At 42.5% G+C, this 27956-nt stretch overlaps 1 protein-coding gene and 1 long non-coding RNA gene across 10 annotated transcripts in view; one reads left to right on the top strand and one right to left on the bottom strand.

Annotated features, from left to right (window-relative positions):
* Nucleotides 1–27956, top strand: part of MPP7 (MAGUK p55 scaffold protein 7) — a 304899-nt gene that overhangs the window by 8203 nt on the left and 268740 nt on the right. Inside the window, exon 2 of one of the 7 annotated variants that reach the window (XM_075922581.1) lies at nucleotides 25883–25967. The exons of the other annotated variants lie outside the window; for them this stretch is intronic. The gene's annotated coding sequence lies outside the window, so the exon portion shown is untranslated. The remainder of the gene's footprint in view (nucleotides 1–25882; nucleotides 25968–27956) is intronic. 7 annotated transcript variants of the gene reach the window in all.
* Nucleotides 1030–27956, bottom strand: LOC112546083 (uncharacterized). 3 transcript variants are annotated; one of them, XR_012902083.1, is made up of 5 exons: nucleotides 27714–27956; nucleotides 25365–25472; nucleotides 17950–18002; nucleotides 11336–11535; nucleotides 1030–1392 (listed from the first exon to the last, which is right to left on the bottom strand). It is a non-coding gene; the product is annotated as an uncharacterized LOC112546083 (long non-coding RNA). The 3 variants fall into 3 exon arrangements; XR_012902082.1 differs by lacking the exon at nucleotides 1030–1392 and having other exon boundaries at nucleotides 10789–11535; XR_012902084.1 differs by lacking the exons at nucleotides 1030–1392; nucleotides 27714–27956 and adding an exon at nucleotides 27476–27563 and having other exon boundaries at nucleotides 10789–11535.

The following is a 27956-nucleotide window of genomic DNA, read 5'->3' as shown; positions in this document are numbered from 1 at the left end:
AGAAAGAACTTTTATTACCACAATATTCCTGTTGCAAGCATAATGACTAGATGGAAAAGTAACAAATATACCCATGTAATATACCCATGGAGGGGAAATCCACCATGGGCCAGGAGCTTAGTTACAAAAGAGAGCAAAAAGCATTTTTAAATGCACAGACATCAGATCTCATTTCCCAAACCATAAAACAATAAAACCTAACAGATTTATCTAAACTTTAGCCTACTTACAGAAGAGTGAAGTCTGTTCTTGGAGGGAGACATTCTGTCTGTCCCCCTCAGTAGATGGAGAGAAACTGCCCGGGACAAAGGAGGGAGAAACCAAAACATTCTTTTGTCCTAGTTTGAAATTCCTACCTACATTCCTTTTGGCTGAATCTACCTGACTTAGGTAAGGTTAACCCCTTAGTTCCCAGGATGCTGGCTAACCCTCATGATCATGACAGGAAGACTGTAGTGGCAGCTGTAGCTCGAGGAATGTGCCTGTGGTGGTGGTTATAAGGGCCTGTTAGCCAGAGAATGTCATCTGAGTATGCACGTCAATATCCACTTCGAGATTCGCTGAGATGAAAATATATGTGCCCATCTATCGCTTGGCAATGGAAATAAAAAGTCTCTGAGATTTACAAAAGGGCCTGGTTCTACCTAAAAAGAAAGCCAATGTCCATTGGTAAAGCTTGTGAATTTGGAAAGAAAGTAGATAAAGATGTGTTCATTGACATGGAATGCTGTACATACTTTCAGGAGGAATTCTTGATGAGGCCTCAGTGTAACCCTGTCTTTTGCAAAAAATAGCGTGGAGGGCTCTGCCATAAGGGCCCCAAGCTTTCCAACCCTCCTCACTGAGGTAATGATCAATAGAAAGCAGACCTTCGTGTATAGAAAAGGAAGCATAACTGTTGCCAATGACTTGAATGGAGGTCTAGTCAAATGGTCCAAAACAAGATTCAGGTCCCGTGATGGGGGTGGAGACCCTTAAGGAACCTTTTTGTGAGTGGTTGAGCAAAAATGGAGAGACCGTCCACCGGGGTGTGGAAAGCTGCTATAGCTGAAAGATGGACACTTAGGGAAGAAAGTGAAAGTCCAGATGTCTTAAATTCTATTATGCAGTTGAGGATGATGTTCACTGTGGATGTACGAGGGTCCATCATTGCTCTCTGACACTAGTGAGAGAAACAAGTCAATTTTTGAAGGTAAGTTTTTTCAAGTGGAAGGTCTTCTACTTTAGAGGAGAACATACTTCACCTGTTGAGAACATCAGGCCTCTAGTTCCCCAAACCAGATAGGAGCCACACTTGGAGGAGAAGGGTTAATGGCTGAAGATGCAGCATTGTGCCACGATTCTGGGAGAGGTGGTTGTGTCAACGTGGTAATGAGTCTGGAGGTCAACAATCTGTGCAGGAATGAAAACCATGTTTGGCATGACCCTCTATCAGAATGACACGAGCCCCTTCTGAGTGGATCTTGTGGAGTACTCAGGAAATGAGTGGTGTTGGGGGGAATGAGTAGTGTAGAGAAGCCCTCCATTGGATCAGGAATGCAACCCTGAGTGAGCCCTTGCCGAGTCCCGCTCTTGGGCAGAATTGGGGGCATTTGGTGGTGTGGGGAGAGGCAAAAAGGTCTATTGTTGGCCAACCCCATTCAGAGAAGACCAAGTTAGTGACCTCAGGGGTACAGCTCCCATTTGTGGTCCACAGAAAAGTTGCAGCTCAGAGAGTCCGCAGTGATGTCGGTGACCCCAGGTAGATATGATGATGTGAGTGTAATCTGGTTGAAAATGCACCAGTTCCATAAGCGGATGGCCTCTTCTCACAGGGAACAAGAGGGGGCACTGCTTCGTCTGTTTATGTAAAATATTGTGGAGATATTGTCTATGAGGACTTGAACTGTATAATTGGCAATTTGGGACAAGAAGTGCACACAGGCATGTCTCACTGCCCTGAGTTCTAACAGACTGATGTGCAGGGATGTTTCATATGGAGATCTCTGGCCCAGGACTACCTAGTCTTAAAGTTGGGCTCCCCAACCCAGCAGGGATCCATCCATTGTAATTTGCGCTGTGGGCTGGGGTTGGTGGAAGGGGACCCCTGCCAGCATATTGCCTCCTAACATCCACCAGAATAGGGATGTGAGGATGTCTGTGGGCACAATAACCCTCTTGTGCAAAGAGTGGAGTGACGGAGGGTAGACAGATGCTAGCCATAGTTGAAAACATCCGAAATGCAAGTGTGTGTAATGGATGGAGTATGTAGTTGCAGCCACATGTTCCATCAACTGAAGGCAGTTAAGTATTATGGTGGAAGGGCTAATGAATAGGACCGTGATGCCATCTTGGATGGCTGTGATTTATTGTTGGGGCTGAAGTTGAGTCGTGCACCGATGAACTCTCTGTCTTGGGTTGGCTGTACCTTCCACTTTTGTGAGTTTATTAGAAGACCAGGACAAGCGAGGACGGTTTTCGTCTTGTTAACCATGGAGGTGATCTTGTCTCTTGACCTCCCTTTTATCAAACAGTCATCTAGATATAAAGAGATGACTAAGTGTAGTGTAGCTGTCATAGGTATACAGTGGCTATGATTAGGACCTTTGAAAACACTTGGGGAGCTGAGGAGAGGCCGAAAGACAGAACATTGTATTGGTAGTGGTCCGCTCCTAGGCTGTGTCTACATTGGTGCGATCTTGCGCAAAAGCAACCGCTTTTGCGCAAAAACTTGCTGCCTGTCTACACTGGCCGCGAGTTCTTGCACAAGAACTCTGATATATGTTCTAATATATGAAATCAGTGCTTCTTGCGCAAGAACTCTGATGATCCCATTCAGGAATAAGCCCTCTTGCGCAACTCTTCTTGCACAAGAGGCCAGTGTAGACAGGGAACATGAATTTCTTGCGCAAGAAAGCCCTATCATTAAAATGGCCATCAGAGCTTTCTTGCACAAGAGAGCGTCTACACTGGCATGGATGCTCTTGCGCAAAAGCACATCTCTTGTGCAAACACACATGCCAGTGTAGACTGACTCTTCTGGAAGAGTTTTTACACAAGAACTCTTCCGCAAAAGAGTTCTTGTGCAAGATCATGCCACTGTAGACGTAGCCCCATAGTGTGAAACAAAGGTAATGGCAATGGGCTAGATGAATGGTAATATGAAAATGTGCATCTTGTTGGTAGAGGGCTGCGAACCAGTCCCCCTGATTCAATGCCGGAATAGTTGTGGTTAGCATGACCATCTTGAAGCACTGCTTCCTCAGAAATTTGTTCAGTTTGCGGAGATCAAGGATAGGTCTCCAATCCCCTGTTCTTTTATCTATCAGGAAATACTTGGAGTAGAACCCTGTTCCATGGAATTCATTGGGTACCCACTCTATAGTTCTGAGCAGCAGGAGATGATTGACCTCCTGTCTTAGCAGGCTCTCATGAGAGGGCTCCCTGAAGAGGGATGAGGTAAGGTAGGGGGGTAGAAGTAAAGGGGATAGTTTATCCTGTATGGATTATCTCCAGCACCCAGCGGTCCAATGTGTGGGACTCGCAGCATGGTAGGAAAAGGTCCAAACGGTGGGTAAAAAGATGGCACCGCTGTGTTGGCATTGGATTATGTGGGAGGTTGGGCAGACCCTTGACCACACCCTCAAACTTGCTGTTTTGAGGCCTGAAGTGGTAGCAGGGCGATGCTGGTTGGAACACCTCTGTCGAGGACAAGCATCCTTGTAAGATTGTGAGGGTGTTTATTATATTGGCCATATCTGTTATGGTTATATGTAGTATAGTGCTTGCGTTGGTAAGGTGGAGTGTATGCGCCCAATGTGCAAAGCGTGGTTCTTGAGTCTTTGCTACTGTGAAGGCCCTTATCTGTCTTGGATGCAAATAACTTTGCTTGTCAAACGGGAGGTCCTTCACCTTAGACTGGAGCTCACGAGGAACCCCCCGAAGCTTGTAACCAGGATGCCCTTCTCATCATGACCACTGTGGCCATTGCCCTGGCAGCAGTATCGGCCATGTCTAGAGCTGTTTGTAAGGTGATACGCGCGATAGTGTATTCCTCATGGGCTATCACTTTCAAGATAGATCTCTTTGATTTGGGGAGGTGTTTCATGAGCTCTCAAAGTTTTGAGTAATTATCAAAATCATTATTTGCCAAGAGGGCTGTGTAATTTGCTATTCTAAGCTGCAGTGTGGCGGAAGAGTTGGCCTTGCTACCGAAAAGATCTAACTTCTTATGGTCCTTGTTTTGGTTAGCCATTTTATACTGGGGCAATTTAGATCTATGGTGAGCCAACCAGGAGTTCAGTTGATTTGACTTTTTTTTTTTTTTTTTTTTAAAAGAGAAGCGGGGGAACTGAGAGGTACCCGGTGCACTGCATTTGAGCATCTAATGCCATGTTCAAATCCCCTGAGGGGAAGAAAAAACAATTTTGTTTTTGTTTCCTTGAGGTAAAAATGAAGGAGGGAAACTATTTACATGAATTTCTAACACTAACTCTGTCAAAGGAACTGTCCAAACACTAAATAGCTGTCTGAGGTAAGGAGAGTGAGAGAGTGTGTTAAAGATCCATCCACAGCTGAGGGCAGTTGGAGAGGGGCTGGGTCACAAGTGTCAGGCACTCGGGAGGCAGTGATGTGAGATGCTGCCTGCATGGCCTGATGGGGGAAACTGCATTGCAAAGCTCTGATTTGCGGCTCTGGGTAACCTGTCACCAACAGTGGAGCACCCCCGGGGACATCACTCGTAACAGAAGTCAAGACAAGGCCTGAGAGCTGACTTCAAGCCAGACCTTCCTGCAGCAAGCAGCTCTTCTCTAAGTGCTCTCTCTTGCTGACCGCTACAGCATGGCTGTAGGGAGTCGTGCCGGCAGCAGGCTGACTGCTGTGTCTACCCATGGAGGAGGCACATGGCTGCTCTCTCTCTCCCCCCCCCCCCCCCCCCCCGAGACTTATACTGGACTCCTTCCTGACTGGGGCCGGGCTGAGTGTGTCCCCTTCCATGAGGGGAAAGAGAAGTGAAGGGGGAGAATGGGTGCCCCACTCCTCCCCCACCTCAATCCCTCATCCCCAGCCCAACCTGACCTAGAGCTCTAAGCCCCTGCACCATAATCTCTGCCCTACCTTGTGTCCCTCCCACACCTCAAAACCCTTATTCCTAGCTCTGAGCCCCTCACGCACCCCAAAACCCTCATCCCCACTCCATAGCCTACACCTCTGCTCTCCAAGCCTCTGCCCCAGTCCTGAGGCCCTCCCACATCCCAGTCCCTCACCATTCCCTGACATATCCCAGAGCTCAATTCCTCACCCCCCACAGGACAATGTTTAAATTAGTTTAAATGTGTGTGGAGAAATAACTTGAACCCCTTCAGGGCACCACTAATAATAATACAAGCCTGCCAGCTCTGTCTGCAAAGGCAACTTCCGGAGCCAGATCAGACCAACATATGGGGACCTCCTCTGGTTGCAGGAAGCTCTCTGTCTGCCCCACAACCTGGGTGGAAGGGTGTGGCACCAGCTGTTGGTCCCCTGCATGGAGAGGCTGCAGCCCCAACTGTTAGCCTCTGACCAGAGTGGGAAGCTGTTGGTGAAAACCCAGATGTATGGTAACCCACCCTCTATTCCCTGTGATCCTCATTTCCACATTGCTGCTGGTGGTGTTGCTGGCTTTAGAGCCTGATGCCTGGACTGCTCTCTGGCTGCTCATCTCTAAAGGCAGCATGTCTACCAGCAGAAGTAAGGGTGAGAGTCCCATGACCCTCCTACAATAGTCTTGCAATCCCTTTCTCCACAGTGACCTCCCCAAGACCTTGTTTTGGATTGGGATCCCCCACAATTACAGCACAATGAAATTTCATCTGTAAACATCTGAAGGTACAAAATTGCCTATTTAAAAAATCCTATGACCATGAAATTGATTAAAATGTATTATGAATTTGGTAGGGCTCTAGGTATCATGTAAAAACTAGTGACATGCTGTTTGTGACTATTACTGCATGGTGGATGTATATATAGATACATGTATGTGTGCTTAAAATATATTTTGCAGGTAGTAGATAAACAAGTCTGCCCTAGACAATGTTTACCTGCCTCCCTGGCTTGTTTATAGGTGAAGAACAATAATAAACAAAATGAGCAAGCCAAATGAAAAAGCAAATTGGTAAGAGGAACCATGAAGTCTGCACACCAGTGGGGGCGAGGAGAAACTCGGTATGCATTTTGAAGGAATATATTTAAAAAGAAAGGAAGAAAATCTTTTAGTTACCCATCACTTAAGGAATAAAGGGAACAGCTTCTCTGATTCTATGAATGGTGAATCCTCCTGCTTGAGGGACTGGAGAAAATTATCACTTGGTGCAAGTGAAAAAGCATGTTTTTGTTTTGTTTGTAACTGTACCTGTCTCTTTACTCTCTTGCTTAGTATCATTTACATCTATGTTCTTTATTAATAAACTTATGCTTATTTATACAATATACCATGTCAGTGCTGTTAAACTAATTTAAATGTGCATTCTCACTTGTCCTAGCAGGCTTATACATTTTCTCTTTGGAAACAGTGGGTTTGGTTAATTTCTGTAAGAGGACAATGAGAGGGAGTGGCGTATGCCTCTGGGGAACTTGGAAACTGTGGTTCACTGAATACTACCTACAAGGCAACATTGAGACTTGCAGAGTCTCTGGTTAGGAGGACTGACTGGTCTGGTTGGGAGCTGATGTACAATTTTAAGCTCGAACAAAGCTTTCTCTTGGAGATAGTGGCTTATGGTTCTGGGCTCTCTGACGGAAGATTGTGATAGGAAAATGAGAGAAAACTAAGTGGAAGAAATTAATTTTGCAATTTAGTTCTAAGCAGTGTCCAAAACTGCTCTTGTGCCGAAGCAAAATTCATAGTTTTAAGTCCAGCTGTTATGAAAATTCTGCTTCTTGAGTCTCTCTGTTGGTCAACTGTGCCAGTGTTTTTCTGGGGTATTTATCATGGAACATGGATACAGGAAGAAAGATTCTTTTGGATAACTACGTCCAAGGGATTGGCTGTAACTTCACATATCAGAGACTGAGAGCTTGAAATGGATTTTCTATTCAGTAGAGAGCCTCTGAGAACAGAATACCAGGACGTGTTTGCAGTGACATGTGGTGTTAAACAGATACAGTACTATCTGCCAAAAACCTTTCAGTGTGTCTGGCTTCAATCCTAGATATAAGTTGCAATAATAGAGCCTGGCAATGACATATGTAGATCATTGTAACCAGATCTCTCTCATAAGATAGGATGCAGTCTCCTGACTAGGTAGGTGTGTGTGTGTGTGTGATATATATATATGAAAGTGAGATTATTTTTTGCTTCTGTGGCTAATTCTGTGTTTCAGTACCATTAATAAACTCTGAGGGACTGTAAAGCAGCTGTTGACCATGTTTGTGTGATGCAAACCTGGCAGGGTGACTTACTATGGTTGTGAAAAGTAAAGAGCTTATGGACCAGCATGATCTGCCTTATTGGTACAGGAGTGGTTCTTAAACTGTGGGTTGGGACACCAAATGGGGTCATGACTCATGATCCCATTTTAATTAGGGATGTTAGGATATAGTAATTTAAATGATTAATTGAGAAGCCTTGCCTTATTGGTTAATCCAGACCACTACGTGCACCCCTCCCTCTTGCTGCTTATGTATCAGAGGCGGGGGGAGATGTGGGTGGTGCTGCGTGTAGGCAGTGGGCTCCCACGGAGCCACCTGTTCCTTCCTCTTCCCGCTGCCTCCCACAGATGCAGCAGTGCAGGGGACAGGTGGGAGCAGGGCTGCCAAAGTTGGTACATTCGTACAAAATTGGTACTATTTACCTCCTGTTGTACGTTTGGTACAACGCCCAATATTTTTGGTACATTTTAAGAATTTTGTGTTAATATTATAAATTTTTGCTCAGAAGCCTCTAAGTTATAATTTTATGTTTCACGCTCATTTTTAAAACGTTAACATTTCTTACATCTGATATATGTTCATTAATATCTTTTCAGTTTATTATGCAAATGAAGACTGGGGAGAGGAAACTGTGAATGTGTGTATTGTGTAATGTGATGCAATCATGTGATGTATTCCTCCACTTCATGTGGCCGCGTCACTGGCCCTGCCGCCAGTTTGAGTTGCAGTGATGCAGTTAGCGCTGTGTTCCGGTTACTCGGCATTGTTTGCTTACTTTTACAAGTCCTTTGTGAACATTTTGTGTTTTCACGTTGTTTTTTGTGAACCCATTATGAATGAAGAGAAAAATATGGATATTCGTTCAGATAGTGATGAAAATAAGGATAACACTCCTAAGAAAAAGAAACAAAAGTGTACAGCTTCTTATGAAAGAAAATTGCCGTCAAAATTGCTGACACATGAAAAATTTTCTGGCTGGCTAGTACAGCAGATAGTAAATACAACTCAGGTAAAGGTTTCTGCAAATTATGCAATTGTGAAATTGCTGGTAGTTTAAGTCAAATTGAAAGACATGAAAACACAGAAAAGCATCAAAAAAACCTAAGCTCTACAAAACAAACTTCAAAAGTAACTGACTTTTATGAAATCTGGTCCATCCTCTATTCACTCAGCATAGATAGCAGCTGCTGAGCTTAAACTGTGTGGATTCATTGCAGAACACAATTTACCTATAGCCCTTTTGGATCATTTGCCTGGCCTTGTTGCAAACATTTGTCTAGATTCAAAAATAGCAAAGGATATCAAGTGTGCTAGAACCAAAGGAACATACATTTTTTCTAATGTGATTGGTAAATATGACTTCAGTAACCTAGTATCTAAGGTGAAGGTGACAAAATTTTCTCTTATTATTGACGAGACAAGAGACATTTCTACTATCAAACAACTTGTTCCGGTAGCTAGACATTATGATACTGATGTTCAAAGAACAGTGGACAAATTTCTAACATTTTTAGAAATTAAAGACACAACTGCTCTTGGAATTTATAATTGCATAGAGACATTTTTTTAACAGTAATGAAATCCCCTTTGAAAACCTAATAGGATTTGCCAGCGATAATGCTAGTGTTATGATGGGAAGCAAAGGAGGAGTCCAGCATCTCTTAAAACAGAAAAATCCTCATATCTTCATACAACCTTGTGTTTGCCATTCATTGCACTTGTGTGCTTCTAAAGCCTGCACTGCCACGTTATTTAGAAGAGTTAGCCAGAAATATTTTTTCATATTTGAGCGATAGTCCTAAGCGCCTAAATGAATATAAAGAATTTCAAACATTTACAAATACCAATCCTCAAAAAATTCTCCACATTAGCTGCACAAGATGGCTTTCCCTTGAGCAAGTGGTGAAAAGAATTTTAGAACAATGGCCTGCACTTTTATTGTTCTTTACATCTGCTGCATTGGAAGATGGCATTCCTATGGCTTCAAGAATTCTAGAGGGATTACAAAATCCCATTACAAAAATGTATTATGCTTTCTTAGCTTACATTTTGCCTGACATCAATAAGCTCAATTTGGAGTATCAAGCAGAAACATTTAGAATTCATAAGTTAAGGAATTCTCTTAATACTAGTGTTAAAGGGATTCTCAGTAATTTCATCGTGAGAAATTTTGAAACCTAATGATAGAAGTAATCAATATTAATGATCCTTCAACATATTTCAGGATAGATGACATTTATTGTGGTGCCACTGTAGAAAGCATTTACCTGGATAATTTAACAAAAATTTCCCGGAAAGAATTGCAAGAATTTTGAGTAAAAATTTTAAATTTATATGTTTGCCTTACAAAGCAGATGTTTCAGCGCTTTTTATCTTGAGAATTGTTTGCAAAATTGGAGTTGCTTGAGGCATTGGACCCAGCTAATGTTATTGAGGGAAGGCCTAAATCAATTATCCTACTAGTTATGAAATTTTCTAACCTAGTCGATGAAGAACATTATGAACAAATAAAGAATGGAGGGAGCTGACCATGCAAGATCAACCTCCTAATGCTGAAAAAATGCCTGAAATTTTGGTTTAACATATCTCAAGAAAAATGCGGTGACGAATATCGCTTCTCTCTGTTGTCAAAATTTATGATCAATCTTCGTTCATTGCCTCACTCATCAGCAGCTGCTGAAAGAGTTTTCTCCTTACTCAACAACATTAAAGTTAAAAATCACACATCTCTGAAAATGTCCACCTTAAATACATTAATAAGATCTAAATCTTTACTTCAAGACATTAACTGCACGATGTGGAATCCACCAAAAGAGCTTTGTGATAGAATGCAACAAAAAAGATGGTATAGTAATGAAGCAGTTGACAAAAAAGTTCTCTTTTAACAAAATATAAGGTAAGTTGAATGTATTTCCTCCATTTCGATGTTTTAGTAAGATGTAATGTAAGTTAAATGTATTTTTTCCTGTTTAAGATGTTTTATAGGGTTTATATATTGATGTTTAAAATTTGGTACGTTTTTGTGTGTTTTGGTACCTTTTTGCAAAAAGTTTGGTACTGTTACAAAATAAATTTTGGTAGCCCTGGGTGGGAGCAGGGCTCCCACAAATGCCGGATCCTCTGGAGCTGCCTGCCTCTCCACCCCTGTGCTGCTGCCTCCCCACCGCTGATGCAGCAGTGCAGAGGGTGAGGGGGGCAGGTGGGAGCCAGTGCACGTAGGAAACCGGTTTTCAGGCTGGCTCCCTGCGTGTATCGGCTGTTCCTCCCCTGCCCCGTGCTGCCGCCTCTCTATTATAGGCAGCAGTGCTGGGGTGGGAACAGGCAGGATGCTGGAGCAGCCTATGTCCATGGGGAGCTCAGGGCCCCCAGGGACAGTAGGCGGGAGCTGGTCTACGCGGGGAGCCAATTTTTCAACTAGCTTTCAACTAGCTCCACCTGCCATCCTATGCTGCTGCCTCTGATACAGAGGCAGCGGCTTGGGGTGGCAGAGGGGTCCCTGGAAATGGAGCCAGGCACACACTAGGTGCTGGTCCTGCCCCCTGAGGGGAGCATTTTAGTAACCATGTTACTACTTGAAATTGTTGTGGCTACATGATTACTAAAATAAACAATATCTGACATCCCTGATTTTAATGGGATCTGGAGCTGTTGTTAGATTGGCTGGGGCCCAGGGCTGAAGCCACACCTTGAAACCACCCACGAGTCTCAGCTTCAGCTCTGGGTAGTGGGGCTCAGGTTTCAGGAGCTTTGCCTGATGAGGCTCTTGGGCTTTGGCCCTCCTGTCTGGGGTGGTGAGGCTCAGATGGGCTCAGGCTTCTATCACCTCTCCTGAGGTCATGTAGTGACTTTTGTTGTCAGAAGAGTCATGGAGAAATGTTTGAGAAACCATGCTGTAGAATATAGAGAGTGAGGTCACAAATGGTAGATCTTTTAGTAGCATTGTCACCTTTTTGTTCTGCATTTTCTTCAGAGCTCAGCAGTTGCAGAGCAGCACTTGTTGGCTTGGTGTCCAGCTCTGAAGGTATTGCCCTGCTAGCAGTGCCGAAATAAGGATGTTAATACCATGCTATGCCTCCTTGATTTCTGTTCTGCTGGCTTCAGAGCAGGGTGGCTGTAGAGTGGTGGCTGATGACTTAGGGCCCAGCTCTGTAAGTAGAAGCACAGAAGTAAGGCTGGCGATACAATACAATGTCATCCTTCTATGCTGCTGCTGGTGGCAGCTCTGCCTTCAGAGCCAGGATCCTGGCCAGCAGCTGTTGCCCCCACATGCCTCTCCCTCCCCTTGTGAGTTGCCCTCCCTCTGCAGGCACTAGTTGCCCTTGGAGCACTAAACCATGTAAATGCTTGAGCTAGAGTGCGGAGTCTTGATGCATGGACTTGGGTGATTATTTTTTTTTCTTTTAATGTCAATTCATGGGAGTTGAGGAATTAACATATTAGGGATGTAATAGTGTAGTTGGTTAAACAATTAACCAATAACCGGATGCTTATCGGTTAAAGATACCAGGTACTTCAAAGCCCTCTTCCCCACCGCCCTGAGGCTCTGCTAGTAATGCCTGCAGCCTGGCTCAGTCCTGGCTTGTGTTGACGGCTCCTGGGAGCTACCCCTGCTGCGACTCTGCAATAACTCTTAGTTCAGAGTTGCAGTGGGGATAGCTCCCGGGACCTAGAACAAGCTGGGACTGAGTGCTCTCATTCTAACCCTTATTAATTAATTGTGTAGTCGACAAAATTTTTGTAGACTACATGATTAATTAATTACATTTTTAACATCCCCGTGTGTGTGGACCTAAGATTGATTATTTTAAAATATCTGCCCAAAGCTCTAAATTATAACTTTAAAGTTTTGAAATGATGCTACAGTTTGCAGATGTTATGTACTTGGTAAGTAAATAAAAGATGAAAAACGGTATAAAAGAAAGCTCAACTTTTTTTCCCAGTGCAGAATCACTGCTGAAGAAACTTATTGTGTAAAATCAAGGGGAGAGGATTACATGCCTACTTGCTAAAAGTGGGCTGCAAAGAGTCCTTAATTAGATCATCAGCAATTGAACCTAACTTCCTAAACAAAGTTGGTTTCCTTTCTGTTTAAATATCCTTAGCAATTGGAAACAGTTGTGGAAATATTTAATATTAACCACAGAATGTTTAATTACTTGGGATACTGCAATATAAAAGCAGATTGATAATGTGTCATTGATGTTGTCACAGTTCCAGATTAAGTTCAGAAATGCCATTTGGATTCAAGCTTGCTTTTTCACAAACCCATATGTGCATTTAAAAGAGTGACTTTGCTTGCAGAGTATATCTTTCTGAAAGAGACACATTGTTTTGGTCACTGACAGAAAAGGAATTCTTAGCTATTTACATACTTAAAGGCTGCGTCTAGACTGGCTAGGTTTTCTGCAAAAGCAATTGCTTTTGCGGAAAAACTTGCCAGCTGTCTACACTGGCCGCTTGAATTTGCACAAGAACACTGACAATCTAATATAAGATTGTCAGTGTTCTTGCACAAATACTATGCTGCTCCTGTTCGGGGGAAAAAGCCTTCTTGCGCAAATGCTTTCGCACAAGAGGGCCAGTGTAGACAGCTAAAAACTGTTTTGCGCAAAAAAGCTCCAATGGCGAAAATGGCGATCGGGGCTTTCTTGTGCAAAACCATGTCTAAATTGGAATGGATGCTTTTCCGCAAAAAGTGCTTTTGTGCAAAAGCATCCGTGCCAATCTAGATGCTCTTCTGCAAATGCTTTTAACGGAAAAACTTTTCTGTTAAAAAAAAATTTGTGGAAAATCATGCCAGTCTAGACATAGCCAAAGAGTTTTCTTTGTACAGGTTCTTTAGAACAGTTTGCAATGAGAGACCAACTAAGAATCAATTTCCAAATTTAAAGAGGAGATGCCAAGATGTACTCCTTAGATACTTTCCCTTTTAATTCCCAAATTGCAATATAACTTTAAATTAAAATATTAGTCTTTTAAGATAAAGGTTGGAGTAGTACTAAAAATTGTAAGTATGCCACCTTCCTGGGAAGCTTGCATTCTGCTTTCATGTTTAAATCAATGGCTTTTAAGGAAAAAATAACTTCTGTCTAGCTCTCTAGTACTGCTTTCTCTGAGTGATAACTTTTTCTTAAAAGCTCTAAAAGAAGCTGTGCTTATATGTGAATTAAGCCAGAAATGAACCATGTTGTTTAGGGAGAATCCTAAACCTTACTGATTATTGGAGGCTAGTTTGAATTGATCTGATTTGGAATAACTTACAAGAAGTAAACTTTGCTTACTGATATTTATCAAAATGAATTGGCACCCCATGTGTGGATTGTTAAAATTTGGTGCCAGCCATTTCTTTTTTTGAGATTACTAATTCATCAAGATCATTGTAAGCCATTATTTAGACTGTTTGATTAAACTACTGTTGGTTTTGCACTGACATCCTAAATCTTGTGGGCTCCTCAGTAAGTAACATACTTGACTTTAGCGGTATGGGCATGACATGTTTAAATTTAGAATTCCCTGATGCTGTGGAAACAGTACGGTTTTATAGTGCCAAAAAAGTTACTACAAAAATCCATGGCTTCCTGTGATGTGAAACACACAAAATGAGCTCTCTGAATTATTCTAATGTAACATGACTTAAAATATATAAAGGGTTAAGTGTATCATACCATAAGTTATAATAGGTCATGAGTGTCAGATGATAGTAGAAGGGCATAACTGTGGACAAATAGAGTATGTGATTTTTAGTACATGCCAGAGGTATGAGTAAATTGGACAGCTCTGAGAGGAGGCAATGCACGTTCATCTGTCTTGATTTCACATAGGAGCTATAAAAGTTTAGTATGCTAAGGAATATGAATTCCTTTCCTCTTTAAAAAAGTGTAAAGGAAATTTAATGGTGAAGAGAAAAATAAAAAATGTTATGCTGAAGAATGGTTGAGTCCTTTGACTTGGGTTTGACTTCTGAAGTTAAGGACATAACTTTTGCACTATGGACATGCCTAATGCAGAGGGTATTGTCCATATATTTGATTGGATGATTTTGTACCTTATGATGCTGTAGTTTTCACACTTGGTGCTATTCACTCAATGGTGCATATCTATGGTATCTTGGCTACCCCCACATGCTAGCTTGTGCCAGTTTTCACTCAGCTTTCCAAATGTGATATTAGGCTTATGTTCTTTCTTTAGCACTGAATTCTAAAAGCAACTGCTAATGTTGAGAGTTAGTGAAGATTCACAGAAGGGAATGCAGGGGGAAAGAATTTAAGTTTAAAACTCGACAATATCCTGCCTAATAAAATATTTAAGGGGAAATTTTATTTTTTTCCTTTTGTTATAAATCAAAGTAAGTGCCACTTCAACAATTTGTTTTGCCGTATTACATTTTTTTAATTTAATATTTACGGTTGGCATTCAGTTCAAGCCTTATTAAGTAGTAAAACTGAAATAAATAGCAACTTTATTGTTGTTCGGGGAGAGAGGTGCCTTTCCTGGGAGATTGCAGTTCCTCAGTGTATTGGCTGACAGCTACTTTGCATTTAAATCAGCATGTAGAGAATTCTGTGGTTCATTGATATTTTGCTTCAGTTTGACAGTTGGAAGGACAGCAGCCAAAAGCAGGAATTTCAGGTTAGTGTTCATACTAGGGAAGTTAATGATTAATTGGTGGGGGCTGGAGCAGACCCCCCAGGGCAAAGGGCTGCTTCAGTCCTGTGGAGCTGGCTGTGGGTGAGGAGCACTCCAGCCCAGCCAGAAGAGCCCTCATCTGTGATGGGGGAAGGGCGGGGCACTCCAGCTCCCCCATCTGAACCTGTTTTATAGATTAATTGCTTAAACTTCATGTTTAACCAGTTTATTAATTCAATGCAATTTTACATCCCTAGTTTATACCCCATGATCAAGGAGTATATCTGCTATTACTATGTATGATGGATGGTGCTTTTGGTAGTGTCACCTAAGGGTTAGTGGGTTGGGCCCTCCTTTAATGCAGAGGTGATTTGTAGGGGTGACCAAGCCCCACTATTACACTGTGCTCAGGCCCAAGGTCCTCTAAGAGTTAGCAAGGGCTCAATACCCAGGGGCACCCTAAGGCCTTCCTACCACCTACTCTTTCTGTAGTCCCAAGTTTTGCAGTGTATGATGAACTAGTAATAGAGATAGGTACTGCCTGACCTTCAGTTGCCAGGTCTAGTGTGGCTCATAGAGCTAGTTTACCTTTATTAAATTCAGCAGTAATACAGGGAATCTATAGGTCTGTATCCTATAAAATGATAGCTTCAGCAGTATTCGTATAAAGCTTGAAGCATATGAACTTTGATGTAGATAAACATTTGAACAGAAAACTCCAAGTACTGGGGAACTGAAAATAGAGTGCTTAACTGATTACAGGAACATGACCCAATCAAAAAAGTAATGAAATGATGTTTCTTTGTTTCGGTCTTCACTGAGAAGTCTGGAGGAGTGCCTAATGTAGTGAATTACAAGCAGAGAGAGGGTAAGTTTAGAAGATAGGATACACAAAGAACAAGTTAAAAATCACTTAGGAAAGTTAGATGTCAGCAAGTCACCAGGTCCTGATGAAATGCATCCCAGGATACTCAAGGAGCTGATAGAGGAGGTATCTGAGCCTTTAGCTATGATCTTTGAAAAATCATGGAAGACAGGGGAGATTCCAGAAGACTGGAAAAGGGCAAATATTGTGCCCATCTATAAAAAGGGGAATAAGAACAACCCAGGAAACTACAGACCGGTCAGTTTAACGTCTGTCCCAGGGAAGATAATGGAGCAGGTAATTAAGGAAAACATATGCAAACACTTGGCAGGTAATAAAGTGATAGGGAATAGCCAGCATGGGTTTGTGAAGAACAAGTCATGCCAAACTAATCTGATAGCTTTCTTTGATAGGATAACAAGCCTTGTGGATAAGGGAGAAGTGGTGGATGTCATATACCTAGACTTTATTAAGGCATTTGATACGGTCTCGCATGATATTCTTATTGATAAACTAGGCAAATATAACTTAGATAGGGCCACGATAAGGTGGGTGCATAATTGGCTGGATAACCGTAGTCAGAGAGTTGTTGTTAACGGTGCTAAATCCTGCTGGAAAGGGATAACAAGTGGAGTTCCGCAAGGGTCTGTTTTGGGACCCGTACTGTTCAATATCTTCATCAGTGATGTAGATATTGGGATAGAGAGTACGCTTATTAAGTTTGCAGATGACACCAAACTGGGTGGGATTGCGACTTCTTTGGAGGATAGGGACATAATTCAAAATGACCTTAGCAAGTTAGAGAAATGGTCAGAGGTAAACAGGATGAGGTTTAATAAAGAGAAATGCAAAGTGCTCCACTTAGGAAGGAACAATCAGTTCCATACATACAAGATGGGAAGCGACTGTCTAGGAAGGAGCATGGCGGAAAGGGATCTAGGGGTCATAGTGGACCACAAGTTGAATATGAGTCAACAGTGTGATGCTGTTGCAAAAAAAGCAAATATGATTCTAGGTTGTATCAACAGGTATGTTGTAAGCAAAACTTGTGAAGTCATTCTGCCGCTCTACTCTGCACTAGTTAGGCCTCAGCTGGAGTACTGTGTCCAGTTCTGGGCGCCACATTTCAAGAAAGATGTGGAGAAATTGGAAAGGGTACAGAGAAGAGCGACAAGAATGATTAAAGGTCTACAGAACATGACCTATGAAGCTAGGCTTCATGAACTGGGCTTGTTTAGTTTGGAAAAAAGAAGATTAAGGGGGGACATGATAGCGGTTTTCAAATATCTAAAAGGGTATCACAAGGAGGAAGGAGAAAATTTGTTCCTCTTGGTTTCTGAGGACAGGACAAGGAGTAATGGGCTTAAAGTGCAGCAAGGGAGGTTTAGATTGGACATTAGGAAAAATTCCTAACTGTCAGGGTGGTCAAATATTGGAATAAATTGCCAAGGGAGGTGGTGGAATCTCCCTCTCTGGAGATAAATATTTAAGAACAGGTTAGATAGACATCTGTCAGGGATGGTGTAGACGGAGCTTGGTCCTGTCTTGAGGGTGGGGGGGCTGGACTCGATGACCTCTCGAGGTCCCTTCCAGTCCTATGATTCTATGATGTATATGATAAGTTGAGCTCATTGATACATTAACCTATAGGAGAAGAATAGTTCAACATTAGTAAAATAAGGCTGTACAAATAAGGAAGATGGGAGAAACCCCCCAACTGAATTTACATCAAACATAGTGGCATCAGTGTATATCAGAAAAGTTGCATCCCAGCCTCAGGTTTGACAGTGGAAGTACGCAGCCAAAAGTAGTAGGGGAGAGAAAGATGCAGCCTTTGGGAGGTGCCAGTATGGTGGCCACTGATGATAAGGAAGATGACGGCTGACTGATATCAAAGTTTGTTCTGCCAGGGATGTTGACATGAATGTTCTGTAATATCTCTCTCTACCTTACTGAACTGGAATGTTTGTGACTCTGCTAAATGTATGAGTATACTTTATAAATATCAGAGAGTTTCTATATAGCACGAGTGTTGCCTCTGTGCTCGTCGAGGTTCCTGTCGTTCTTACCCTTTTGTATGTTAATCTCGAGCAGGGGTCAGCAACTTCTTCAAACCTAAGAGCTAAATTACATCAAAATTAAGAACAAGTGGTCAACGAAGAGCCAGTATAAGAATGTCCATTTGCATGACTAAAAATATGCATCTTAATATTATTGATAATTGACATGATGATTAATAATAACTTAAATGAAACCTTGTATTCACAGACTTAATTCAATGGGACTTCTGCTTCTGTATCTTTTTGCACAGTTCTTTGAAGTTTACATAATAAATGGTCAAATTCAGCTTCATGCACCCATTCAGGCTGTCTGTCAGCCTTGAGCGCAAATTACCTTTGTGATTCAAATGACAGAAAGCCTGCTCTCACATATAGTTGGAGCCAAACGTTTAAAGTAAGGTCAACCTGACACATTGCCATGCAGAATATGTGACAGGACGTTCTTTCCAAGTGTTCAGAATCAGATTATTGTGGTGCTTTGTCTGCCATTTGTGCAGTTTTGCCAGTTCATGTTGTTGAGCAAGGCATTCGAAATCAGAATTCAGCGTAACGAATTTTTCCACCTCGATATCTGACTCCTTGAAATCTGCTATTTCTATTTCTAAATGACTGACTGACAGAAGACTGTCAAATCCAGTTCTTCAAAGGATGCTTCATGTGGACAAATCATCAACTTCAGCAGAGCACTGTGTTTGCAAAAGTCAACAAAACAATACTTGAATGCCATCAGGAGCTCAAACAAACTAGGACAGCTGCTGCAAATCAAGGCTGTTGTTTTAATTCTCTTTCTGATAGGAATCAGGAAGTATTCATAATGTTTTGAAATGTGCCACCAGTCTGCCCATCTCAGTATCGTTTAAGATAGTCAATTTTGACTCAGATCCAAACATTGCCTGCTGCAGAGTCAGGACTGTATTTCCTTGCTCTTGTGGCTTAAGCTTCTGCTCATTCAAATGACTAGTAATGTTAGTGAGACAGTGAAACTTGAGCAACAGGTCACAGTCTGAAAGCTCAGTGTTTTCGACACCCAAAAATGACTTAATGTTGTTAATGCAGGCAGCAAAACTAGACAAAACTTTGTCACATTGCTGTGCATTAATAGATCATGGTATTTGAAATTAACTTTTTCAAGCAGTGACTGAAATTGATGGTGATTAAGGGCTCGGGCAAGAATCCAGTTGACCCCCTGCCATTCCCGTACCCGCTACCCACACTCCAACATTCTTTCCCAAGCCTCCTATGCCTTAGCCTCTTGCCCTACTCCTGCACCCCTCCACATTCTCATCCCCTGTCCTGAGCGCTCCCCCCTCCACTACAACACTTCCCAGTCTCTTACCTTGAGTCCCCCTACACTCTACCCCACCCACACTTATAATCCCTCCCCCAGCTCTGCCCTGAGGGTCCCCCCTTCTGCCCCCAGGAGGATTTGATATACAGCAGTACCTTTAAGAAATTTGTTACTTTCACTCTTGCTGGTCAGCTCTTTTCTGATCTTTCTAGCTTCCTTTTTAAATATTCTCCTATGTCTCGATCATTCTCTGCAAGTGTGCCTAGGCAGGGTCATTTGTAGAGTTGCCGTTGAACCTTTTCAGTTCTAGTGTGGAATTTATACACCCATCACAGTTGAAGAGATGGGAAAAGAAGCAAAGACCAAACTTGTATTACAGCATTAGTCTATACTTCAGCTAGTGGACTCTACTGATTTTTATTAAGTGTGATACTACTTTTGGTAACTCCGTCACGGTCTAAAAACTTTGATGTGATTTGTGTCTATATTTGAAGTGCTACAGTACCATAATATATAGGTAGTTAAGAAATTTAACTAGTTGTGCTTTATTAATGTTTTGCCTCCCAATCTTACTTCTGTTTATTACTTTGAAACTATTCTGGAGTATGTATCCTTGGTTTGCTGCTTTTTTCATATGGCTGGTGTTGAGCAGCAATTACAGTTTCACCTGAAGTTGATTGAGCAAAATGGCTACCTCAGGAGTAACAGAATTTATTGGATTAGTGCCTTCTTCATATATATGAATTAGGCAGTAGGTTATGGTATGCTTGATGGTTTCATGGGGAACCACGCTACCACACCGGGGAGTTGTTGATTTTCCATTTATACGTCCAATATCTGCATTTATTGTGGTTGGTTCAAATTCCGTTCAGAATTGACCATATGCCCGTGGAAGGTCAAACCCAGGAAGCTTCCACATGGGAATTGGTCAAGGGATTTACTTTTTAAGTCTGGTTTAGCCTACTCTGCTTTCCCAGTCTCCTTCTGATCATAGCCTAATTGTACCAGGCTAAATGAATATTCCCAGAAAGTCTTCAGGACTTAAGATGTTGCGAGAGAGGGAGCAGGACTTAAGATGGAGCAGGAGGACTATGTCCAGGTCTTGGTGAATAGGCAGACATCTGTTTTCCTGGGTCTTGGTGAATAGGCAGACATCTGTTTTCCTGGGTTTGCTAAGCTTCACAGAATGGTGCAGCAATTTGGTGTATGGGTGGAGTAGTGATTTCAGACAGGATAGGTAGTCATGGTGTTGGAGTTTACTTAAATATTCCCATGATACATTGCATTACTGTGTTCAGCTGGATTTGCACAAGTCACATGGGGCTGCATCTGCTCCATACTTGTGCACAATATTCATCTATTGATTATACAAGTGCTATTGAACATGTTCTCAACACTGATGCTGAAGTACCCCCATGTTGTACTTGGTGTCAGCCTTCAAGGAGTCCACTCTATTAAGTGAGACTTCACAATGAATGTCATCAGCTTGGCAGAAAACATTGGTCAGCCATCTCTATGTCATCAGACAAGCATCTTGAACTCCTTGGACTTGAAAAATTAACTAGCCCTGGAAAGATGCCCACACTGCCCAACAAAGCTATATAGAGCTATGTACAATCACAGTCTTTGTCCTCAGAACTCAGGCTAGTCTTCTCAAAGAGTGATGAAGGGTAAGAGTGGTATGTGATTTTTTTTTTTCCTTAGGATGTAGCAACCTCACCCGTCCTTATTGCACTCCATAGGAATATATACTCAAGATGAACAAACTTGTTCCTGTATCTAAGAAGTCTTCTGTGGTGGTTCTGCCACCAAAAATTAAGTGTTCTACCTTGGTCTGTTTCCGATAATCTCATAATCTTACAAGGCAGTGTTACTATAAATTTACTAAGAATACTAGCTAGATATACTGTCATCATGTTCTGTGATCATATCATACTAGCCAATCAGTGACCTGGGCATTGGTCTGTCCAAATATGACTCCCTTGCTATTTCTACATAGAAATAAAAGAGAATGCAGCAATTTATGATTTTCTGGAAAAGAAAGGGGAGAATGAGACAACCAGTGAGACAGGTAGTCACAGACCTGTGAAGTCTCCTATTTGCACTGTCTTGAAGCTTCAGTCCCCATTGGAATAGGTTATCCATGTTTCTGACCACCTCTTGGCCTCTCAGGATGTCTCCCCTGTAAATAAGTCTCTATCATTTCCATGATATGATTGAAGACTCCAGTCCTTCCTTGGAACATACTTGAACCTGGCTGGAGAGCTTGGCTGAGAATATATGTACTAGGGTGGTTGGGCTAGTACAAGTCCCCAGAAGAGTAACAAGGAATTGCATTCCAGCTAAATCCAAGTTGGGGGGTGGTGTCCTATACTTTTGTAGTCATCCCATCTTCCTGGAGTATTCCAGGAAAAAGTCAGAGTATTAGTAGCTTTCGTTGGATTGTCTTCCTTCCTCCTTTACACTACTATGATAGATTTTTCTAATATTAGGAATATGATATAGCCTGGTGAGATCCTTCCATGGTGCACAGTTCCTCCAGGAGCAAGCAGATAAACAGAAGTTCCATGATTTGGGTTTCACTGCAGACACATGTATCTGGGTCCTTGGAATAATGGCCCCACTTCTGCACATTGTCTTTTGACCTGCCAACTCTTATTCAAAAGTGCTTTAAACATCTCAGGTTAACTAATCTTTCTCAACTGTGGGGAAGCATTTGGCAATGTGATTATGCATTTTGGTATTCTCGCTGAATATTTCAAGTCACGTGTGCAACATTTTCAGTTATATAGCTGCTGGTAATTTTTTAAGTGGTTCTGTTGCTGCTAGGAATCATTTCCATGATTTCAGTCAGCTAATTGCTGTAGTATAGCCATGTAGTGGTATTGGATATCTTTTTCCATTTTTGTGAAAGCTCTCTTAATATTAGGTGGAGCAGTTCTGGAAAACACATAGAAACTATTCACATGTATTAATTTTAGACATCCTGAAATGTAGCAGCAGTTCTCATTCAGCACAGAGTATAGCTTCTTTGTGCAAGTCAATTTTTCCCACATTGAAAGTGCATATTTGGCAATCAGTTTACAGAGTACAGGTTGAACCTCTCTAGTCCGGCAATATCCATGGTCCGGCATATTTTAGTTACCCAGATATCCACTTAAAATGGGTGTGGCCAAGTTCCCACAGTCCCATAAATGTTGTTTACAGCCACTATTTCTAGTTCTCAGTCCTCTGTGCTATTATTTAGCTCTAATTTAACCCTAAATGTCTTCTAAGAATCTGTAAGTAATGGAAGTGTTGATAATGTCGCTAGACAATATTGATCTCCCATGGTCCAGTAAATTCTCTGGTTCAGCACCAGTCAGGTCCTGAAAGTGCAAGACTAGAGAGATTCAACCCGTACAAGGTTGATGGCAGTTGAATTGGTTCCCCATTTTGAGTTTACAAGCTTCCTGTGTATGTTCTGGTTATAAAGTTTTCCTTTTGTCGTCTTCACCTATGCTTTGAAGAGAGTGCAGTATAGTGTTTGCTCCAAGGTAGTCAGGATTCCAGCAGTGGACAAGTGATAGCCCATTCTATTTGAATTGTCTGTTGGCTTGATTGGGGCATAATTAGTTCACAGTGTATTGGACTGAGAACCCAGTCAGCACTGATGTTAATGTAGTGTTTGGGTGGGCAAGATCTTTGACTTACGCGGTGAAGCACTGGTTATTGGTATAGATCTAACTTCTTGTGCTGAGATGGATTGATTGATCATTTGTGTAGATGTTGAAAGGTAGAGATTCACGATTTTGTCCTCTTCTCTTTTCATTTACCAGGATCAAAGCTTACATGGCATCATATGGTGCTTATGGCTATAGATTGAGTGTTATGCAAATTAGGCTCTTTAACATTTCTTCTTTGTATTTGAGTGCTATGCAAATCTGTTTAGAAATAATTATTTAAATGGAAGCTTCATCCAGAGAGCTGTAAGGAGAGAATGGGAATTGAAACCCTTGCACCATAATGCTTTGAACAGATAAGTATTTCTGCCTATTATTCTCAAAAAAGTGAATGACATACTGATGGTTTTTGTCAACTGTTCTTGGTCCAATTGCAGCATGGTTTGTTAATCTTTAAGGTGCTGAAAGACTATTAGTTGTTTTTAAATTTTTTTTGAGAAGGAGAAAGACACTCTTCACATTACACTTGTTCGTTAGAGCTGAGGGGGGTCCCAGCCTAGTAGATTTTGTGTGCTTCAGCCCTGTGGTAGGGGGAGGAGGGGGCTGGAGTGCCAGCACAGGCTTCTCAATGCAAGGGGCCCCCCTGAGCCTCAAGGGCTGGATCCAGGCAAGCCAGGGGCTGCGTCTGGCCCCCATGCCTGAGGCCTCCCCTCCCCTAAGCTTTTATAGAGGAGGTGATTGTTCCACAGCTCAGTTTGAAACTGTAACTAGCCAACCTACCTTTTAAATCCAGATTTCCCAACCTATGGGTTGGGACCCAAATATGGGTCTCCATTACGTTTCAAAAGGGTTGCCAAGTGTCTCCCCAGGTGGCTCTGCCCCCCCCCCCCCTGTTTTTGAATTGCCTTGGGTCACCAAGTCTTCCTAAATTGTCAAAATGGGTCCCCATCTGGAAAAGGTTGGGAACTGCTGTTTTAAAGGCTTTTTTGTATGACCCTTTTGAACTTCATCTTTAGCTTTAGTATGTGTTATGGTTATTCTTTGGAAAGTGTGTTACCTCAAATGTAGTGTAAGTTTGGGGAAACTAGTGTGATGGAACATTCCATATCCTTTATGAAAATATGCTTATGAATATGACATAACTGGAATATGTTTTTTAAATATCTCAGGTAAGATGTAATTGGAAGAGTTATAATCTACTGAATATCATTTTCCTATTTGTAAAGAATTCTCATCTACCCAGCATCACCACTGAGATACTGATGACTTGATGACCTCTCAGGGTTCCTCCCAGTTCTATGATTCTGTGATTATCACTATCTTGAGTTATTTGGCATTAAAATTTCTCTGAACAATAAAAGTGATCATCTTTTATAAATATTTCTGAAAGTTAGTTTGTTTGTTTGTTCCGAAAGATCTCAGAAACAGTAAGAACTAGAAACACCAAATTTTGCATGGATACAACTGATTTCCTAACTTAAATAACTGGATTGATTATATCTCATAATTGGTGCCCCCAGAGCCCCAGTTGGGCCACTAATTAGCTTTTAGTAGTGCCTGATCATAGGTATTTGCTAAACTCTTCTCTTAAGCATGTCTCAAACTGCAACTACGAGATCCTTTCGCTGTGATAACAGAAGTACTAGCTATGTTAATTTCTTAAAGTAATATATAAGAGAAAAGTATTTCCAATAAAATATGCTATGTTAATGTAATTGACGTAGTTCATTCATCTCACCTTCTACTATATTTTCCCTGGGTGACACCGGGTATTTCTGCTAGTAGATAATATAATTCAGAGTCCCATTTAATAATTCTGGTTTTGAAGAAAATAACTTATACTTTAATTGTCACTGCTTAGTGGCTTGCTATACTGGTATGGGCATACTCTTTAAAAAGAGGGATTTCATCTTCAGCTTCAGAAACAGACACTAACTAGCCCAAATATGCTGGAACAGAGAACTTTTGCTCTCAGGCTGTCAGCCGACGGTCAGGGCAGTGTGTATGTGCTATATACCCGAGACTTTAACTGCTGAGACCAGGGTCCCTTGCAGCAGGCAACCTGGAGGAGGCTGACGGGTGACAATAAGTGTACAGGGAGAGCTTATTACACTTCAGATTTTAGCTGCTAGAATCTGTGATTCCTTCGCAGCGGGCAGCCTGGGGGAGGCTGAGAAGTGCCCCAACGGATCAGCCACCTGGGAGTGACACAAATCCAAACGCCCAAGCTTTCCCTATATCTGTCCCTTAAGACCGGCTGAAGTTTTTAAATTGTGCTTGGTTCTGTTACAGCAACTGAAGGAGTCAGGTTAAAACTTAAACAGTTACAGGCTTATTAAAGAAGCTTATAAATCATATGGTTACAATGGCTATTGCTCTATTTCTTAACTACTAGCAAAATATAGATCTTAAAAATGGTTACAAAGAAGATAAAGATAGAAAAATAGAAATAATGGTACCAAGTAACAGCTTACTCTTTCTATGTCTACACTTAAGATAGAGGACCACATCCAGGTACAATTTTTACCCCCTTCTGTGCCTCTCGACTCCAGCATGTCAGGCCAGGGCCGGTCCCTCAATTCCTAGGAAAGACGAAAATACGAAGTGGGCGTCCCCATAGAACCTCGGGAGGTCAAACACCTAACCCGACCAGCAGGTAGAGGGTAGAATGACACACAAAGTGAGTGTGCTGCTTGGACCTATTTTTATACCCATGGGGTCACGTATTTCTCTTTCTTGTCTGTCATGCCAAATGGTGCTGGTCTGTCTTTTGTGAGACCAGTTCTTACAAGGGAGTTGTGAACTTAATTTACACTTGTAAGAGAGATAACTAAATTTGAAGTACTGGGCATTCTTTTCTCAGTGGGAAATTCCTCTCCCAGGGACTGTGTGTGTTCGAATCAACATGGGTGCCAGCCTGGGCAGTTCTCGCGTCCTCGAGGCCAGCCTATTGCCTTAATCGCTCTCTCTCTCCTCATATCTATGTTTTCAGCTTCTCAGGATCAGATGAGCCAGCATAGACTATGCTGATTTTACTGCTCCTTCTCTGCCCTGTATGCTTCAGGAACCTCAGAGAGGTAAATAAGATGGATGAGATGGGGAGGGGGCGGTCTGTCTGGCTACACAGGCACTTGAAACAAGTGTAGTTTAGGTCTATCACTGTAGCAAAACTTCTTATATTCTTGAAGTCTTAATAAAAATTGTGATGGCCATTCAAATTAGAAACTTAATAGATTACATCAGAATGTTCCATTTTAGAAGATCAAAACAGTACAGTCTTCTGACAGTTAAGATAAATCCTTGCTACTACATCCTTTTCCTTCTATCTGTTTTTCCCCTTTGTATTATGTATGGTTTGAAACAGATAGTGAGGAAGCTGACTTGAAGAAGCTGTAAAACATTTCTGATTTATGTTAATCAGAAAAGCAGAAAATTGAGTAATCTGTGACTCAAATGTTGCCAGGAGCCATTGTGTGGAGTAGGGACATAAAATCCTGTTCAGTCAGTTGACCTGATGAACATTGTTTAACCGCTTAAAGGAGGTGTGAGTAGGGGGTTAACTGTTTAACCAGTATGCATCACCCTTAGTAGGTGTCCTTACCCATTAGGGCTAATCAGTGGGCTGGAGCAGCTGGGCAGGGGGTGCTCCAGCTTGGCTGTCACAGGTCCTGCCAGCGGTAGACCCTTCTGGGCTGGAGCAGCTCACTGCCCATGTCGGGGAGGAGGCTGCTCCAGCCCACTGGTTAACTGTAATGGGAAAGCATCGCCCATTAAGGATGCTTACTGGTTAAATGGTTATTAATTCACATTCTCAGTGTGGAGAGGCAGCTTTTAACTTTCCCCATATTTTCTTACACATTTGTGGTAGTTCATGTTAAAGTGTAATAATAGTTCTAGTTCCTGGCAGACTACGTTGCAAGTAAATGGGGAAACAGGCTTTATCCATAAAAGTCTGTGTTGAAACCCATTGCTGCTTGTCCCATGAGAGGTCAAGGAAAATAATCCTTCTCAATTGGGAACTTTTTAGAACAGTCACATAATAACATAAAAACGGCCATAACGAGTCAGACCAAAGGTCCATCTAGTCCAGTATCCTGTCTGCTGACAGTGGCCAATACCAGATGCCCCAGAAGGAGGGAACACAACATGTAATCCCCACATGATCTCTCCCCTGTCTCCCACTTCCAGAGAAACCGAGGTTAGGGACACCATTCCTACCCATCCTAGCCATTGATAGACCTAACCTCCATAAATCTATCTAGCTCTTCTTTGAACTCTGTTAAAGTCCTAGTCTTCACAACATCCTCTGGCAAGGATTAAAACAACACTGGTAACAATGAGAGTACTGAATTTTTGGCACCTGTTAGTTGTTTTTTCTGGCTTTAAGTGTTTGTTTTCTTTAAATATATACAAAAGTATTCAAGTTAAATATGGCTGTAATTTTGAAGTAGTTTTGTGCACAAGAATAAAATTTTGTACAGGCAGTCCCCGACTTACGTGGATCCGACTTACGTTGGATCCCTAGATACGAACGGGGTGAGGCAACTCCGGCACATGCGCAGCAGCATTCCCGGGGCTCGCTCACCTGGGTCCTAGGATCCTCCTCCTCCTCGGGCCGGCTCCGACTGGGGTCCCGCAGAGCTGCCGGGCAGAGGAAAAGTGCCTCCCCACGCCCGCTGCCCCCCCACCCCCCTGCCAGCAACAGGCTGCCCCCTCCCCTGAGCAACAGGCTTCCGAACAGACAAAAGCAGCCTCTCTGCCCCTCCTCCCCTCTATACATGCCGGGCTCCCGGAGCGCAGCAGCGTCCCCGGGTCTCGCTCACCTGGGTCCTAGAATCCACCACCTCCTCCTCTTCGGCCGGCTCCAACTGGCCTCTGCCTGCAGCAGCTGGCCACAGGGACAGGGATCCCGCAGAGCTGCCGGGCAGAGGAAAAGTGCCTCCCCACGCCCGCTGCCCCCCCCCCCCGCGGCCTCGCATCCTGCACGCCTCCCCCCTCCCCCCCTGCCAGCAAAAGGCTGCCCCCTCCCCTGAGCAACAGGCTGCCGAACAGCAGACAAAAGCAGC

The sequence above is a fragment of the Pelodiscus sinensis genome, chromosome 2 (genome assembly GCF_049634645.1).
Source record: "Pelodiscus sinensis isolate JC-2024 chromosome 2, ASM4963464v1, whole genome shotgun sequence".
Classification (NCBI taxonomy): domain Eukaryota; kingdom Metazoa; phylum Chordata; order Testudines; family Trionychidae; genus Pelodiscus; species Pelodiscus sinensis.
This window is presented reverse-complemented; position numbering and strand designations above follow the sequence as displayed.